Source organism: Eublepharis macularius, chromosome 7, assembly GCF_028583425.1.
Source record: "Eublepharis macularius isolate TG4126 chromosome 7, MPM_Emac_v1.0, whole genome shotgun sequence".
NCBI classification, from domain to species: Eukaryota; Metazoa; Chordata; class Lepidosauria; order Squamata; family Eublepharidae; genus Eublepharis; species Eublepharis macularius.
The window spans coordinates 43200512-43209228 of NC_072796.1; positions in this window are offsets into that span (position 1 = coordinate 43200512).

Here is an 8717-nt window from a genome sequence, read left to right on the forward strand (position 1 = left end):
GTTATCCACTGAGTCGCTGTAAAATGGAAAAGGACTGAACAGCTTTTGCAGGTGAAAAATTCTAAATTGCTTTGGCATTATTAATTTTTCAACACAAATCTATACCCTCTGCCTTTAACCTATGTCTCTGCATCTCATGCAAAACCTTGCTCCTCTGACTTTCAGTTGGGTCATTATGAGACCAAGAAAATGGCCGGATGGTGTCAGGTGTAGTTCTGTCCATGAAGCCAAGTAGATGCAGACCTGGATCAGTAGCTAAAAGGGAAACACCAGGAAATCCCATTTAGGCTAGTCTGAGAGGAAAGAATGCAAAGGTAATAAATAAAATGTTGGATGATGCCAGATGGAAGGATTGGCAGAGGAACAGGTACTATTAGACAAACAGCTGCATGCTCAAGCCCTGTTCCACATGAATCAAGGCCTAAATACACTTTAGATCTAAATGTGTGCAAGAACCTTCCCAACACATGCTATTTCTAAGGAAAACTGGCTTTGCAAGAAGACAGTTTGGAATAGAAATTCAGCAAGGGGAGAAGTGAGCACTTAAAAATTGCTTGCTTGCCATTTCTCTCCTCTAAACCATTCTCCCTGAGCAGCAGGTATTATCCCCGCACAGTGTTCTTACCTTACTGTGTCTCTGCTTCAAATCATGCCCCCCTCCCTGAGCTACTTTTCATGTGCTAGTCATGAAGCGCATACTTAAGAATGCTTGAAGACCCACTCGTTTAGCTCATAGGCTGTTCAAACAGGGAGCCAATTTTTCATCAAACGGTTAGGCTGCTTGCAAATGAGACCAGTTTGTCTGGTTGCTTTCCATGCAATAATACAGTATAATGCAGTGCAATCAGCAGTGTTCCATGCATGTGCATTCTGAGCCTGATGGGAATCCTACTTTCACCTCTCCCTAGAAACCTGAGCAAAGCTGTCAGCCAGCAGTTACAAATAAACATTGTACTTCTTTAAAAGTCTTACAATATGATGTTGATTTCATGCAGGCACAATTTCACAGGGCCTTAAGGAAGGCGTAGTTCCTCTCCCATGTGGAAAAGAGCAAGAGTCCAGTCTAGCTCACAAAGCTCATACCCTACCACTAATTTTGTTAGTCTTATAGGTGCTACTGGACTCTTGCTCTTTTCCACTGCTACAGACAGCCTAAGACAGCCATCTTGATCTTGATCTTTCCCCTTCCATGTCATTTAATTACTGGACTCAACTATCCACATCCATGGGTAGAATCAAATTGCCTGCTGCACAGATGCAAAAGCCCCCTGTCATGCAAGAAAATGAACCACCACCACCACAACCACTACACAGCTGTTTGACAGCCATTTGAGGGAGATGGCAGACAGGCAAACACATCAGATATTCAGCTCATGCATGATGGTTGTTGTCAAACATGGTATGTTCACCTATCAAACGTGTTTGCTGTGGCTGCAACAATCCTACACGTAAAAGTAGATATGGGTCAGATGTTTCACCACAGAAGAGCAAGCCCTTCCTCTCCCAGGTAGATAACATGATATGTATTGCAGGAGGCATTCCACAAAAATGCTCTATTAATACAATTCATCACACCCAAAAAGATGGGAATCAGTACAGAGCATGAGTGACACTGGACTGGACAGAAGCTCCATTGCATGTGTGGAAGGGTACCTTTGGTTGTACAAGAAGATGGAGCATTTCTGTCATTCCTTTATTCCAGTGAAGCCTCCCATGCCATACTCTATGCTGACCTCAGGATTCTGGTATGGCCTGAGTGTGTCTCTCTCTGCAGGGACTTCAGTACCAAAGGGTAGGAGCAGGTCTTTTTAAAGAATTAAAGGCCTAGGAGCTTAATATTATTTTGTGCCTTCCCCTCTCTTCTCACTTCATTGTCTATCAAGGTAATATTTTTCTCAGTTTGAAAAAAATACTGATATGCATATAACCTTTTTAAAACATTTATACTGGGCATTAGAATCTTATACAGCAGTATGTTAAAATTGTACAGCCTGAAAATTGAAAAAAACTATTGGATTCACTTTCACTCTCTACAAATGGAATCCTCCTGTTGTTTAAGAGTTTTGGAACCTCAGATTAGAAGAATTCCGAGTGATGGGGGCAGGAGGGATGACCCAGTTGATAACATTGCCTATAAGGAACATCCTCCTTGCTGCTATTGGCTAGCTCCATTGCCACACTGTCCAACCAAGATATTGACCAAGCTATTGGTCTACCTGGGGGTACAAGGGAGATGAGAAGCAGGAAGAAGGAGGTTAATGGCTAGATGTTCATTAGATCTGCAGGTTAAACTCTACAGAAAGAATAGGTTCCTCCACTAAAGTTAATAGCCCAGGGAATGGAGCATAGGTCAAACCAAACTATTGCAACTGATCCTATTGCTGGAGTTACATTTTCCCTGGTACTGCCTTGGAAGGAAGAATGCTTTTGGTTAATAGCCCATACATACACGCATTAAATAAACATGCCCTGAACACATATGCTCTCATTGACTGAGACTGAACTGGGTCATAGACTATTGAAGAAACAGACTGTTATATGTGCCATTACACCTCGATTTGAATATTTTACATCATATTTTGATGGATTTCAGGTGGACATTTTAGTGTTTAGTCATATGCAGATATTAAATGAAAAAGTGTTAGCATCCTAATTCCACACCATCAGCTATGAAATCTACATGTTTTGCTACTAAACAGAAGCCTGCTTTATGGTGCATAGCACAACATACAAAGTATAACGGAAACACCAAGAAGAATTAGTGCAGAAACCTAGAACTCTTCCCTTCTGGGTCTTTACCAGTTCTTTCTAAGCATTCCCCACTTCCACAGAAGCTAAGAACAAGACTTCTACTAAAGGAAAACCAATGAAAAACTCTAAAGCCTAAGATTCTCAAGATTCAAGATTGTGTGTCTCCTCTTTCTTCTGTGTATCAATTTTTCCTCCAGTCCTGCAATCTAGAATGATATGTTGCTGTGGAATTCTTAACAATTTATTCAGAAATAAGTCACACTGCATTCAATAGGACACTCCCCCGTGGTAAGTGTGCACAGGACTGCAGCTGCTACTAAAAACAATAGCCCTGAGGCTGATCTCTTCCTCTTCTTTTTCCCATTCTTGCAAAAAGAAATCAAAATATGTGGCATGGTGCCATCATAATCTGAGTTTCCCAATCTCTGGCTCCACTTCTTTGACTTCTACTTGCTAGGAGTGGGGAAATGGGAAGCACAATGAAGTTCTTTTAGTTTTACTACACGTTGCTGGGGGTGGGTGCGGGGGAGGAAGAGACACAGGGCTGCTGCTGAAAGCAGCATCCCTGTGTCTCCAATAATATCTAGTCTGGGCCTTACTGAAGCAGAGAAAAGAAAGAAAAAGAAAAATGGGAACGCCACAGGCTATTTAGCAGCTGCATGAATAAGCAAAAAAAGAGAATTCCTTTATGCTATGGAGAGGAAAACCTTTTGTGATTTAAGAAGAAATTTCCAGCCCTGATGTTTCATCTTTCTTTGGCAAGCAGATATCAAACGTGTGCAGCTGGAAGCTATAGTCATGTTTTCAGGGAACACACTGACAGCAAAGAATCCATACATTTTGCACGATCTTTCTTCTGCAGCCCAAAACTCTCCAGCCTGATCTTCAAAGGAATGTACCAGCACAAGCCTCAGTAAGGGTTCCAGCCAAGGTCGTGTTTTTATGTCACAGAAGGGCCCCTTTGAGTTAACTTTTGCTTTTATGGGTGACTTTTACCAAATGCTAAAAAAAGGATAAAGAGCAGAAGCACATATAAAAGAAAAGCATTACCAGTGATAAATTCCTGCCTAGGATGGCATAAGTGATCTTTCTGTCAAAAAAGAAGAAGAAGAAGAAGCAGCCAGCATAGCAACGTGATTCTCACAGGTCTGTCAAGCATATGGTAAGCAGTAATATGAACTGACTATGATGCAAATGAGTACGGCATTTCCTCCTTTCACTTTCAGTTTCGTGTCGCTTGTACGAGTGCACCTTCAAGTGAGTCGCTAAGCTCCAGCGCCTTTTTCTGCTGGTACTCAGCGGTGCTGAGTACTGGCACCTTTTGGAGGGGTCTCCCAAGTCCTGAGGGGGGAATTGGTGGAAATCAATGCAACCATATAGATTACTACCAACCCCTTTTTAGAAACAAAAAAGCACTGCCAAACACTATCTAAAAATCTTAGCCACAAATTGAAGTTACAGTGTAGAGGCTGATCATACTCATTCAGGCTAACCTTCCTTGCAGGGTTGTTGTGACGATAAAGTGAAGAAAGGAGAACAATGCATGCCAATCTCAAGTTCCTTGGAGGGAGGGCAGGATAAAAATGCACAAGATATTTAGACAGATGTAATGCTGAGACTGCTTGGTTCTTCAATGAGGGCTTCCAAGGAAGGGGGTTGTGGTTCAGTGATAGAGCATCTGCTTGGCATGCGAAAGGTCCCAGGTTCAATCCCCTCCTTCTGAAGTTAAAAGAATAAGGCAGTAGGTGATGTGAAAGCCCTCTGCCTGAGACCCTAGAGAACCGCTGTCAGTCTGAGCAGACAGTCCTGACACTGATGGACTAGTGGTCTGACTCAATATAAGGTAGCTTCATGTTTCCATGTGTGTCCACATTCCACAACACACACACACACACAAACACACACACACACACACACGGATGATTCCTGCTAGAAGAGGAGTTCTTCTCTACCTCTTGTTCAGACAATGACAATATCCGTTGCAAGCTCTCCACAAACAGAGAACACTACAACAATGAGCATGTTGAAATGTGATGGACTAGGGATACCAGCAGAAACTGGCTGTTTCCATATATCTTACCTGCCTGCAGAACATGGGAAAGACCGGGAAGACAGCATCTTCTCATGCAAAATTGCGCCAGGAAGACACTTTTATCCAGGAGTTTTGTGCAAAATTGCACAAAACTCCCAGATGACAGCATCTTCATGGCATCTTCATGGCACAAGTTTCACATGAGAAGATGCTGTCTTCCGGGTCTTTCACACAATGTTCTGCGGGCAGGTAAGACGTGTGGAAATGGCCACTGTTTCTGAAACAGAAAATGACTTTGTGCTGTTTTCCCCTCCCATTTTCCTCCCACCACTCCATGGACAGAAGGCTGGATCGGGGAACATCACTGGGATGTCCCCTGCCATTACCAGGTAAAGGGCAACCCTAGTCAGCGCTCAAGCCTTGTTTCTTTGGGCCTGGTCCAGACTTGTAATCCCTCCACCCTTGTTCTCATCCCATATACTCTCGTGACTCATGAAAGAAAATATTCATGTTATTGGTTAAATTACATATAAACCATGAAGGTGAAAGGCTGCGGGGGGTGTTGGTCAGCTATATACCTTGTTTAACCTCTCTGGTAAAGGTGGTGCAGAGTGGTAAGCGGCAATACTGCAGCCCAAGCTCTGCTCGCGACCTGAGTTCGATCCTGGCGGAAGCCATGTTCAGGTAGCCGGCTCAAGGTTGACTCAGCCTTCCATCCTTCCGAGGTCGGTAAAATGAGTGCCCAGTTTCCTGGGGGTAAAGCGTAGATGACTGGGGAAGGCAATGGCAAACCACCCCATAAAAAGTCTGCCAAGAAAACATCGTGCTGCGACGTCCCCCCATGGGTCAGTAATGACTCGGTGCTTGCACAGGGGGCTACCTTTACCTTTTACCTAACTTCGTTGGATGTAAACAAAGTTAGATCAAAAGTGGCACAGGGCTGCAGGGGGCTGGGTGGCCTCTCCTCTCTTGTGCTGGGATGCAGGAAAAATTGGGACCAGCTGGGAAAGGGAGAGGAGGGTGGAGATGCTGAGAAGTGTGGGCCCCTCCCTAACAAACAGGTTGGCCACGTGGACAGTGGAGGCCACCAGAGTGAACTTCAGTGTTATGTGTGGCTTGATTGTTTCTTTTTTTTCTCTTTTCTCCAGCTTAGTATTACAGTAGCAAAGTTACTACAGAGCTGGGGCCTGAGAAAGCGCAAGTTTATAACATGGAACAGAAAGGTCTTTAACTGTTTTTGACAGAAACAGTACCCAGAGCAGACAGGTTTCTCCCTTTTCAATGGCTTTTGAAAGGAATAGCCACTAAACTTATCTTCAAAATACCTAAAGTCCACCTAATGGAACACCTGCCTAACCAGCAGGCCTCCAAGTCCTCCTAACCCTTCTCCCACCAAAATCCAACAACTCTCCACTCTGTCCACTGGGCCAGTAGTTAACTGCCAAAGTCCTTTTTTCCTCTTCAGCTTTCCAATCCACTGTTTGAAATTGATTGGCTGAGGCTCCTGGAGGGCAGAACTTGACACTGTCTGTCATAGAGCAGAACCACAAGTGACAAAAGGCACAGACTGGACACTTGTCAGCTTCCCTCAAGTTTTGATGGGAAATGTAGGCAGCTTGGCGGAATGTTGGACAAGTGACAGTTGAAAAGTCCATTGGACAGCAGTCAGAGAGCGAAGCTGCGAGACCAGGATGCCTACATTTCCCATCAAAACTTGAGGGAAGCTGACAAGTGTCCAATCTGTGCCTTTTGTCACTTGTGGTTCTGCTCATAGTCCCCTATCAAATTCTATACCACAGTGAATTGAAAATAAATTGCATAACAGAAGACGATTGCAGTGCAATTTTAAGGAGAGTTATAGTTATTTGTTTGTACAAAACATTAATTATACACTTATAATGTTTTCAAAGTAATTTGAAATTTTAAGCAAAATAGAAGAGAGGAATGGAAAGAAGGAAGTGCCTTCATCTTGGTATTAAATAGCCGTCAAAATAAAGAAGACAGGAAATAGTACCCTCTGGAAAAGGAACTATCCTCCTTCTTTCCTGAACGCCTCTCAGGTTCCTCCACCTTTACATTTCCAATAGTTTCTTTTTACCATGAGGTCTAACCACTTGCTTTTTTCTCAGTATATCTTGACAGACGCCAAGGCTAGAGAACACACAGCTATTTAGTTAATTTTCCACTTTCTTTCTTAACAACTAGTCATGTAAAATGGACTGCCACTTCAAAAACACATGCAATCATTACTAAAATTTATGCACAATACAGTAATTTCTTCATTCATCAGCTGACTAGGAGGTTTTTTCTAATTTGATAGTTTTTTATTTCTGAAATGGTAGCAATATCCAGAACCCAAATAAGGATGCATTATAATTTATTAGAGTAGATGTAATAGAAATAACAAAATTATTGGTATTTGCAACTGAGTTTTAGGAAACATTGACAATGATTTTATCAAAAAGTACATATGGAAAAAATGTATTTTAAATGTCCATGACCAGAAATATTGGGTGCTACCTTAAGAAATTGTGGCATGCAATGAACTGAAGAAAGCCACATTTTTTGTGGCTTATGCTGTTATTATTGCGAGAGTTCTTTATCCAGGTAGGCTGTGCAGTTCACTGGTTATTTGTACATTGCAAAAGCGTGGGAGTGTAATTGTTGAGGAAAGAAGAGAATACTTTGCCAGTGCTCAATACTTTTTTGTTTGTTTGTTTTAAGTGTTGCCACTGAAATTTCACCAAAAGCAAAGTTCAAAACAAAGGGGAATTCTCCTCAGGTGAAATGCATGAAAAATTCAAGAGTCACCCAACACTCTTCAGTAAAGCTGGTGACATTTAAAAAGGGCTCTTTCTTCCATCCCCACCTGGTTTACTGGACTGGAAAAGCACTCCAAAACTTGAGTGGTGTTAGGGGGTCATGCTGTGCCTCTAAATAAAAACAGACGATGAACTCGTATGTTTAAAATGTATCCCTAGATTGTTATTGGATTTTTCTATTGTGTAACCTGACGCAAACCTGTAGGTTTCATGTCTAACAAATGTTGAGGGTAGCCCAAAAAGTCAAAAAGACTACAATCACTGTTAAAGAAGTTTCTGAAGTCTGTTCAAAGGGCTGGCCAAGTGCTCCAGCACCCAGGTGATATAGCCTGCTGAGCTGCTACAATGAACCAAATGGACCTTCAGGTGTCACAGAGCAAACTAAATATACCACAGTTCTTTCCCACATGTTAGTTGTTGTAGATTTTCCAGATTGTATGGCCGTGGTCTTGGCATTGTAGTTCCTGATGTTTCGCCAGCAGCTGTGACTGGCATCTTCAGAGGGGTAGCACCAAAAGACAAAGACACTAAGATACAGGTTCATTCAGTGCCATTTGTCACTGGATACACAGCTACTTGATGTGCAGAAAGGCAATTGCATAGAGTCCACAGTTCATAGTGCAAAATACGTACCCAAATCATCATGTTGCTTACAAATGACTTAAAATCAATGAAACCTATTTTCAAATATCAGGGTTAGGATTAAGGTGCAGACTGACATTCAGTGTCCCCGTTTGCTCATGAACCAGGTGCCCTTTGTAGCAGTGAAGCCTTCAAAATAATCCTCTATGGTAATCAGGAACATTTAAGGAATGTTTTTGTACTCGTTTCCACAACGTGTTCACCTCATTTCAGTTACTAAAGATGTTCAGCACTTTATATTGGCTTCAGACCGTGACACAAGTATTTGCTCACCGAAACATGCAGCCGTCTTCATTGATTTGGGCCGGGAGTAGGCTAGGTCTATGTTTCTGCATATGTAGGTCATGCCAGAACCTTGCAAGAATGTTTCGTAGGTCTATAGCCTCTAGATGGAGCTAAAGAGTCTTTAGTCAAGGATAGTGCTTGCTAAAGTCTGCTTGTACCTTTCTGAGCACTACGCTCTACCAACA